The sequence below is a fragment of the Sinocyclocheilus anshuiensis genome, unplaced genomic scaffold (assembly GCF_001515605.1).
Source record: "Sinocyclocheilus anshuiensis isolate Anshui unplaced genomic scaffold, SAMN03320099.WGS_v1.1 scaffold464, whole genome shotgun sequence".
NCBI lineage: Eukaryota > Metazoa > Chordata > Actinopteri > Cypriniformes > Cyprinidae > Sinocyclocheilus > Sinocyclocheilus anshuiensis.
Window position 1 is genome coordinate 93,847 of NW_015555731.1, and position 10,940 is coordinate 104,786.

The window sequence follows — 10,940 nt, forward strand, 5'->3', positions numbered from 1 at the left end:
CTCACTTAACTGTAGGGGCCAGTAATGTTGCAAATGATGCCTTTGTTTGCATTATTAAACAGCAGATAATTTTATAATCTGAATTTATTTATTATTTGTAACTTAGTTACAACTTATTTCTTATACTCATTTAATCATGTTAGTATCTACAGCTAATTTAACCTCTAAACATACAACAACAACTACAAATAAATCAATAAAAAAGTATAAAGCTATAAAACAATTCAGTTTAGTTAGACGTTGCATATTTTTTCAATAAAAATGTCTACAATTAAAATGTAGAAAATGTAAATCGTTTTAGGATTTTTCCTGCTCTTTAGAACAGAACACTTTTAGATTGAATATTGTCCTCTATGAGGTGTTGATTGAGGTGTTGACTGATGTATAATAGAAACTAATTTCTGGCTGTGATCTGAGGAGATTCTGAGAGGAGACGGAAGATTTGCATTCATCTTCTCCATTAGATGCATTGACCCAAACTCTCAATAGCATCCTGTTTTGAATATTTTTTCCATTCATCTGGGATCTTACCATATCCATCAAATGTTTTATTGCAATATTTCTCCAGATCTTTCTGGAATCTGCACACAAACCACTTCCAGTAGGGCAGTTCAGAGAGGTCAGGGGTGATGCTCCAGTCTGTATAAACTCCTCCTGCTCTTCTATGTTCTCTCAAAGGGAACGTTCCATCTGGTTCATAGAAATCCTGATCACATGCCACTAATTTGGTGCAAATAACAGCACAGAGATACTGAGTTTGAGAGAAATGCCACCCTTTAGTTCCTCTCACTCTGTGGAAAGCAACACTGTGATCTCCATCATGGTTCTCTATAGTGTTGGTGCAGAACGGAAACTGAGCCCAACAGCACCAACAGAAGTCATCAATCAGAAGCTCATCTGGTCTGAATTTATAGTCCAGCTTTACTGGAAATGTCTTTGTGTTGAATCTACTGCTGATCTCAGACATTATAGCAGGAAGTTCTTTATCTATCACATCTTCTAAGAGTTTCACTTCAACATCATCATGTTTCACTCCACTGAGGTCTTTTTCAGAGAAGATCAGCTCATCTGAGAGCTGCTGTGTGAAACTCTTCAACCACAAACCAGAATCTCCACTGTTGACTTGAACATGTTCAGTGGATACATGTGCTGCTTTCATGATCTTCTGCTGCAGGAGTTTAATGTTCTCCTTCATCTTGGGTAAAACACTGACACTGAACTTATCAGTGATGTACCGACTGACCACTGTGATCTCCATCATGGTTCTCTATAGTGTTGGTGCAGAACGGAAACTGAGCCCAACAGCACCAACAGAAGTCATCAATCAGAAGCTCATCTGGTCTGAATTTATAGTCCAGCTTTACTGGAAATGTCTTTGTGTTGAATCTACTGCTGATCTCAGACATTATAGCAGGAAGTTCTTTATCTATCACATCTTCTAAGAGTTTCACTTCAACATCATCATGTTTCACTCCACTGAGGTCTTTTTCAGAGAAGATCAGCTCATCTGAGAACTGCTGTGTGAAATTCTTCAACCACAAACCAACATCTCCTCTGTTGACTTGAACATGTTCAGTAGATTCATGAGATGCTTTCGTGATCTTCTGCTGCAGGAGTTCAATGTTCTCCTTCATCCTGGGTAAAACACTGACACTGAACTGATCAGTGATGTACCGATTGACTTCACCTCTGATGAAACTCTTGAAATGATCTCTGGGATTATGAATGTAGTTCATGTATTTGTTGAAATCTTCCTCTTCTGCCAGTGTCTTCAGGATGTCTTTCTCCAGATTTGCTCTGCTTCCATTCAGTGATTCACAGTTTGTTCTCATTTCATCTGCCAAATCTCTGGCAGTCTTCTTGTAGACACTCCGCTCAATGGGCTCTTCAAGTTTCTGACAGATGATCTCACCAAAAATAGCAGCTGATGTTGCTCCATGACAGTATTTCTGGAAAATGGTATAGTACTCTTCTCTCTTCTTCTCAACATATATTACAGGATCATTGGCTTCCCTGAACAGATTGTGTTGGTCGACACAGTAAACATATCACAGCTCTCACTGTAATGGTGAGCACTTTTATAGATGTCACTGAGGATTTGTTTTAAATCTGTCATTATGTCAATGTCTTTGATTGGAGGAATTTCTGTGATGATCTTATTCACTCTCTGTTCCCAAAACAAATCAAACTCTTTCTTCAGTCTTTCCTCATCATTTGCTTTGTCTTTAAATTTTAAGGCAAGTTGTTTGCTCGTTTCATAGAGAAAATTTTCATGATGTGTCCTCTGAGCATCAATATTTTTCTTGAGGTCTCGCTGCTGAAGAATCTCAATTAATTTCCTCTTTGTTTCCCTCACAATGTTTTCCTGAAGTTCTTTAATTTTGAGGTCAAATGTTGCTTTCCACTGAATCAGTTTATCTTTATCTCTGACTTTCTCAAAGAACTCTGACATTGATTTTTTCACTTCTTCATTTGTCTTCTTCAGTTCTCTTTTAAGATCAGTTTCCTCAACTTCATGGATTGTTCCATTTTCTATTTTGTTGTGTAGTTTGTTCTCAGTCTCCATCATGGCACTGCGAAGACTCCAGGACCACTTATTGTATTCGGGCTCCAGTGTCCTGTAGGCTGAAATCTCCAGAGCATTGAAACTGAAGCTGAAGATAAATTGTTCCTTCTGTAAAGCCTCCCAGAGATCTTTAATACAGACTTTTAAGTCTATCAGCATCATTCCATGTGATTTTGAGGCAAAAGCCATAATTGTTTCCTTCAGTTCTTGAATGCTCTCACAGTAGTTTGGGTTTGGTGGTGCCATTGGTGGTCTGCCCTCCCAGAGCTGAGTGAAATACTTCACATCATTTTGTATATCAAATTCAGTGACATCACTGAAACATTCTGCATCACATTCTTCCTCTTTAGCAGTGACTTTTGTCATTTCATCCAGTTTCATCTGCAGTCTTCTCCTTCCCTCCATGTTTTTCTCTCCAGCTGTGATGTCTGAAACATTCTGATGCACAAACACACAACTGGGATTCAGTCTGACCTTCTTCATCCTCATGAAGGCCTGAACAACAATCTGAAGAATGTCCTGCATCTCAGCAGGATTTTCTCTGAAGAAGTTGATCAAAGTGAGATTTGCAAGACCAACAACAAATGTGGCCAGTTCATTGTCATGATGTCTTGTTGATCTTCCAGCCAGTTCTAGAGCACGAAGACCCTCAGTATCAATAACCAGAATATAGTCGATCTTCATCTGTGTTTTCATCTCTTCTGACACTCTGACCAGCTGCATGAAAGCTCCTCTGGTGCATCTGCCAGCACTGACGGCAAACTGGAGACCAAACATGGCATTCAGCATGGTGGATTTCCAGAGCTCTGAGTCCCTAAAACTGACAGCACAAAGACTCTCTGGTCTCCTAGTTTCTGGATGAGTTCATCTAGAACAGCAGAGATCCAGATCACAGGAACATGAGCAGCATCTCCATCCATCAGCTCCAGTGGAAATCCAGAGATCATCATCTCTGCTGCAAGACTCGGGAGAGAAGAGAAGTGAACCTGCAGGTCTTTCTTAATTTTCCTCACAGATGAACATGATTCATAGATCTGACCGATCTCCCTCATGATGTGCTCCAAACCAAAAGCTGCAGCTTGAAGTTCCTTAGATACTCTGTCAAGGTCAATTTGTACAGTTGTCAGTTGCTCAGATGTATTTTTGTTATCATTCATTGTTAAGACTGTTGACCACTTTTCATTATACTTATGATGTAGAGCAGAAAGGTCAGCTGAGATATATTCATCCAGGAGGATTGTGAGCCATTTAATGAAAAACATCTTTTCATGTTCAGCATCTGTGTTCATTTCTTTAATGAAGAGCTTCACAAACTCACTTATATCAGATGCGTGCTGCTGTTCACGGATTGTCTTCAAGTCTGTTTGTTTTCTACTGATGTCCATTTCTATCTCATCTGCTTGAGGTCGATGTAGTTCTTTGTTCTTCTGACTCCACTGATGCCACAGTTTCCCCTGATGAGGCAGAAATGATTCTTTGATTCCTCTCAGATCTTTCTTCTCCAGTAAACACATCATCTGCTGTGCTGCTTCTCTTCCTCTCCTGCAGTCCTCATCAACTTCCTCATCTACTCTGATATCTGAGTGTTTGGACACATCTTCAAGTCTGAAAGTGGAAGATGATTCTGAGAGACAATCATTTATAGCTCTCCTGAGCTCTTCAGAAACATCCGACTGATTTCTGTTTTTCAGACCAATCCGATATTTTTCCTTCAACACAGTTACAGCAGTTTCATCCTCAGTAAAAATACAAATAAATGGCTTTGAGCCCTTATGGAGTTCATCAAGTTTTTTCATGCTTCTGTCATACCTCTGAAGTTGTGATAGAAGAACAACATTGACTGAGGCCATTTCAGTGAGGATCTGCAGCTGTTTCTCATGGTCTCCTGCATCACCGTGTAGATTACAGAAGGCAACACAGTCAGTGAATTTATCTGTGTCTTTCCCAGAGGGGCAGAACCAGGCAATCTCCACCACTCCATCCATCAGGACTCTGGTTCTGCTGCTGCCTGGGCAGTTCCTGTGGAAGAATGTGTTGTGTTTCTCATTGATCAGACTGTTCATCAGCTGAGACTTGGATGAAGACACAGAGCCAAACCTGAAGAAAAACACCATTGGAGTTTCTGCCTTGTAGATCGGCTGGGTTTGACTGATGATTTCATTGTTTTTGTTTCTCATCTTCCAGCTCTTGCTGATTTGTCTGAATGTCAAGAGGGGAAACTCAGTCTGTTGTGTGAATGGATCAGGAACAAGCAAAGGCAGAGCGTACTGACACTGGGACAGTTTAGTCACCATCAGCTGCTTCAGGAAACCATCAGCACAATGAAACACGGCCATCTGAACATCCATCGGGTGAATATCAGGACTGTAATTTGCACTGTCTTCCTCACTGTCTTTCTTCCTGTGTTTTATGACAGTGTATCTTGCTCAGGAAAACATCAGCACAATGAAACACAGCCATCTGAACATCCATTGGGTGGATTCGCTCAGACTGACTTTTTCTATCATTAGACAAAGACATTTCGTGAAAAATATCACCCTCTTTAGATGGGTCATAGTCTCGTTGTTGTGTGTGATCTTCCTCGTTGTTTTCTTTAGCTTTTAAGTATCTTGCTCTGTAGTCCATCATCAGTAGCTTTTGTATTAAAATCTGAATCAGCATCTCTTCAGCACAAGACTCATGGGACTGTAATGAATGTTCGGTTATCTGAAGAACATCTGCAACCGGTCTTAGTTTATTGTGGTGCCTGTCTTCAAGATGAAGTCTGTGAAATAGATTATCTACCGTTTCAACTTTGATTCCTGTTGTTCCAATGTTCTTGCTTTTTCTCTGTTCAATAGAAAAAAAATACATTTATTACATAACTACTAGGTTCTTTGTATTTTGCTAAAAACACACACTTGATTCTAATGAACAATGGATTAAATCATGAAATTGACATTAAGTGGGTAAGTTATAATATTTCTGTTACCTAACATACTTCTTACCTAACATGTACTTATTGCCAGCTGATATTTAACCCTTGTGTTGTGTTCAGAACCCTATCACACTTACGAGGTTACAGAGCAAAAAGGGTACTCCCTCAAAAAATTGCTATTTTTATTTAATATTGTGAAACTTATTCATAAATAATGCTTTTTTCACTCAAAAAATGAGGTGCCTACTCTCAGATAAACGAGGCCTACGATTAATCAGAAGCAAATATAAATACAAAACCAGTCCTAAATGAAAGATAAGAAGTTGACAAAAAGATTGAATCCAATCTTTGTTGATAATATAGCATAATGAGTGATTTATAAGCATTTGTTTGAGGCCGGGTCCTTTTTGCTCTGTAACAACACGGGTGTAACAAGGTGAAAAATCTCCTCCAGAAAAGTATGAAAATTATTAAAAAAAAATTTAGAAGTAGTTATACCCTTTGTGAACAAAGTCACAAAATTTCAGTCCAATGCGATAACATTAACTAGTATTTTCGGGAAAAATATTTTTTTTTCAGAGCAAAAAGGACCCGAACACCACATGAGGGTTAATGAATGATCATCTTACCTCTGTGATAACGCTGATCACATCACTGTATATGGTGTAGTTGAGTTTCCCCACCGCTCCATATTTACAGTCAGAGTAACTGTGTCTTGATCCTTCAGCACAGGTTCAGATCTCCAAACTGTGTCCTGCTTCGGTTTATACAGTAATCTGAGCCCCACCGTAGCAGGACATGATGGAGGAACCACCTTCAGAACCACACTCTGACCTTTGACCTCTTCAGTGATTGGACAGGCTGGTTTGGATGGAGGAGTAAAGCAAAGAGCTTTATCACATCCATTTTCATACAGAACAATGCAGGAACCAGGATTATCCTCCATTTCCTTTGAGGACACAATAAACTTGGCTGGTTTACAGTCTTCTGAATCAATTAAGTTCTTAAATATCTCCAAATAGCTCCTCATGGACTTTTGGATCTCAGGAGTGAGCCAAGGCGTTTGTTGAAATCAGGGCTCTTCTCATCAGTTTCTCCTTGTTTTGAAGAACTCGGATAGGCAGCTTGTTGAAGAAGAAGCACATTTGAGTGGTTCAGTGATGTGAATGTGTAACTGACCAGATTCCCAACCTCCAGATCCATCAAGATGGCATCTGTGTTAACTTCCACCTGTGCACCATAATCCTTCAGCTGTCTGAGGACTGTTTTTATGATCAAAGACTCTCTTTCTCTCTCTTTCAGCCATTCTGAAAGATCACTTCTTCTGAATGGAGATGTGTCATGTTCTTGTAGAAGATCAATCAGTGCGGTTTCCTTCATCACTTCTCCACGGATGTTTGGCAGCAAAGAGCCGAGATTCTTCATGAGCCTCAACTTGTACATGTAGCAGTTTTGCTTCATTTGCAGTATTTTATCATGAAATGCAGCAAATGTCTGAGCAGGCGAGTCTTTCAGAAGATCACTGCATTTCATCTCAGCTGTATTTAAACTCTCAATCACTGATTCTATCTTCATGATAAGATCCATGCTGATGTCTTTATGAAGTTTTGAAGCTCTTTTGTGAAGTTTGTCCAGAGGATAAAGCCAAACTCTCAGTGGAATCGCCAGCTCTTGATTATCTTTCAGCAGTTCTGGAAGATCAGTGAAAACTTTCAAAGCATCTTCAAAAGACGTTGGGTTAGACGGCAGCTGAAAGTCATATATATATTTGTACAATAACTTTTTATTGTTTTCACAAATAGAAGAACACAAAAAAGAACACCCCCCACAATAACATGATATACACATGCATTGCATACAAAGTTTACTAAAATAAACATATCCAGAATGTACCTTCCAGCACCCTATGAAAGCATATTAGTATTTCTAATTTAAACATACTCTGCCTTTTTTTTTACAAACTTGTGATGTATTCTGAGGGAGACTACAAAAGAATGGGGACCAGCCTCATTCCCATTGCTAATGGCCCCAAGACGTTCTAAAGGAAGAATTTTGAAAATCTCGTTGTACCACTGGTCCACTGTTAATTGGAGGTGTGTCTTTAATCCACAGAACAAGTATACATTTATGAGCTACGAATAATAATTTGCTTGCAAGCTTGACCTGAAGACGTGACAGTCTGTCCTCTTTACTCATAAAAAAAAAACCAAGGGTCTTTCTCAATAATACAATTCAAAGTCAAGCTTTGCTTTAATCTTATCGCTAAAGTGGCTTATCAAGGTGCAGAACCAAAACATGTGGGAGTGTGTACCCAAACCAGATTTACATTTACAGCAGACTGTTTCTTGTGCCTTATTACGTCTTTAATCCACAGAACAAGTATACATTTATGAGCTATGAATAATAATTTGCTTGCAAGCTTGACCTGTAGACGTGACAGTCTGTCCTCTTTACTCATAAAAAAAAACCAAGGGTCTTTCTCAATAATACAATTCAAAGTCAAGCTTTGCTTTAATCTTATCGCTAAAGTGGCTTATCAAGGTGCAGAACCAAAACATGTGGGAGTGTGTACCCAAACCAGATTTACATTTACAGCAGACTGTTTCTTGTGCCTTATTACACAACAATATACACCTCTTACTTGGCATGACATTAGACCATTTCTCTGTGAATCATATTTTTAATGTGTGACAAGTTTATGTTGTGGTACCTGGTATTAATGCATCCTTTCTGTAGTCATACAGCATGCCCAGCTGGAAGGGTCTTCCAAGAGCTGCAGTTTCTATCACATTCACTCCCACTGAATCCATACTAAAAACAATCATATGAGGGGGGAAAACGTCAGAGAGGTTACAGTTACTGTTTGTGAAGTCACACATATTAAAAGCTGCCTACATGCCAACAAAACAAAAAGAATAAAAATAACTTTGCACCAAATGTCTTAAATGCACAGGCTGAAAAATAAAGCGGCTGACTGTGTCACTAACGTTATTTATTTACTGATTTATATTTTAGTCTTGGAAACTCTGTTTGTAAATGCATTCTAGCGTGATTCTTCACTTACCTTTTCTGTTATACCTTCAGTTTAGCTTACTGGTGAGTTGAACTTGTCTCTGACATAATTTTCCTTCAGCTGATATGTGAGCATCTTTCACAAACTGGTCAGATTCAGACTTTCACTTTATGTATATTCAGATAAACTCCTCCCGTTTAGGAGGGAACTTGCACACATGAAAGTCATTGGTCAATTCCACTTCATCATGTGTCCTATAACCATAATGAAGTGTTTATTCATTTATTTTTATTTTTCGTGTGATATTGTTAGTGTTCTGTAATCATAAGATAAGCAGGACTGAAGCTTGTCTGTTTGCAGTCAGAGGTTCTTTGGGTGTCTCATTCATGAGAAGAACATGTCTTACAAAACACACTGATGCTTCTGTCACTCACTCTTTGCTCATCTGTCTTCATAATACAAATAAATTGAATAAAATAGTTTTATTTCTCCACCCGCTGTAAAGGTTTCTCTCTGTGAGCTTTGTTTAGGGCTCAAGTGGCAGCCTGCATGTAGAGATACCAGCAGCTTCAAATACCTGCTTGCTGCTCAACAGTGGATTTTTTTTTTTTATAGCTGGCCTTTTTATACAACTATATTGTTTGACAAAAACCTTCCTTATTAAGCCTTTACACTGTGTGCACAATTATTAGGCAAGTGATGATTTTGACCATATCATCATTTTATCCATAATTTCCAAGTCCAAGCTGTATAAACTTGAATGCTTATTGGATTTAATGCATATCAGGTGATGTGTATTTGTGTAACGAGGGAGGGTGTGGCCTAAGGAGATCAACACCCTATATCAAGGTGTGCATAATTATTAGGCAGATTCTTCTCCTCAGGAAAAATGGGCCAAAAAAGAGATTTAACTGACTCTGAAAAGTCAAAAATTGTAAAAAGTCTTTCACAGGGATGCAGCACTCTTGAAATATCTAAGATATTGGGGCGTGATCACAGAACCATCAAACGTTTTGTAGCAAATAGTCAACAGGGTCGCAAGAAACGTGTCGAGAAGAAAAGACGCAAATTAACCGCCAAAGATTTGAGAAGAATCAAACATGAAGCTACCAGGAACCCATTATCCTCCAGTGCTGCCATATTCCACAACTGCAACCTACCTGGAGTGTCAAGAAGTAGGAGGTGTTCAGTTCTCAGAGACATGGCCAAGGTAAGAAAGGCTGAAACCCGACCACCTCTGAACAAGACACATAAGTTGAAACGTCAAGAATGGGCCTAGAAATATCTGAAGACAGATTTTTCAAAGGTTTTGTGGACCGATGAGATGAGAGTGACTCTTGACGGACCAGATGGATGGGCCCGTGGTTGGATCAGTAACGGACACATCTCCACTTCGACTCAGACGCCAGCAAGGTGGAGGTGGGGTACTGGTATGGGCAGGTATTATTAAAGATGAGCTAGTTGGACCTTTTCGGGTTGAAAATGGACTCAAAATCAACTCTCAGACCTACTGCCAATTTTTAGAAGACACTTTCTTCAAGCAGTGGTACAGGAAAAAGTCTGCATCTTTCAAGAAGACTTTGATTTTTATGCAAGACAACGCTCCATCACATGCATCAAAGTACTCCACTGCGTGGCTGGCCAGTAAAGGCCTTAAAGATCGTGGTTGGATCAGTAACGGACATGAGCAGAATGGAGAATGATTGGAACAGGGGTCATATCAGAAGCAGTATGTGAGCATGTCAAAACTCGTCTATGTGAGCAGCAGTGTTTTTCTCATTGCTGCTGCTGTTGGAGCAGTTCTGTTTTGCTGCATGCGTAATCTGTGTTTTTGTTTTTGTTTTTGTTTTTAGACCACAGCCATATCACTCTGCAGCCCAAGACTGGTTGCCCACTGAAGCTAAGCAGGGTTGAGCCTGGTCCATTTATTTTTATTTTTCGTGTGATATTGTTAGTGTTCTGTAATCATAAGATAAGCAGGACTGAAGCTTGTCTGTTTGCAGTCAGAGGTTCTTTGGGTGTCTCATTCATGAGAAGAACATGTCTTACAAAACACACTGATGCTTCTGTCACTCACTCTTTGCTCATCTGTCTTCATAATACAAATAAATTGAATAAAATAGTTTTATTTCTCCACCCGCTGTAAAGGTTTCTCTCTGTGAGCTTTGTTTAGGGCTCAAGTGGCAGCCTGCATGTAGAGATACCAGCAGCTTCAAATACCTGCTTGCTGCTCAACAGTGGATTTTTTTTTTATAGCTGGCCTTTTTATACAACTATATTGTTTGACAAAAACCTTCCTTATTAAGCCTTTATTTGACTGAATTTTTCTGTGCTCTAAATTATTCTGTGCTCATGGCTTTTGTGTGACATTGCACTTTAATTTCATGCTTTTGAACTTCAGAAAGATCTTTTTTTTCTCCCCCATTGCTTGAGAACTGTAACGC

The 10,940-nt window shown here is 39.2% G+C and overlaps 1 pseudogene; it reads right to left on the minus strand.

The window, feature by feature from the left end:
* Positions 1–393: 393 nt before the first annotated feature.
* LOC107672891 (interferon-induced very large GTPase 1-like) lies at positions 394–8,293 on the minus strand (annotated as a pseudogene).
* Positions 8,294–10,940: the final 2,647 nt, after the last annotated feature.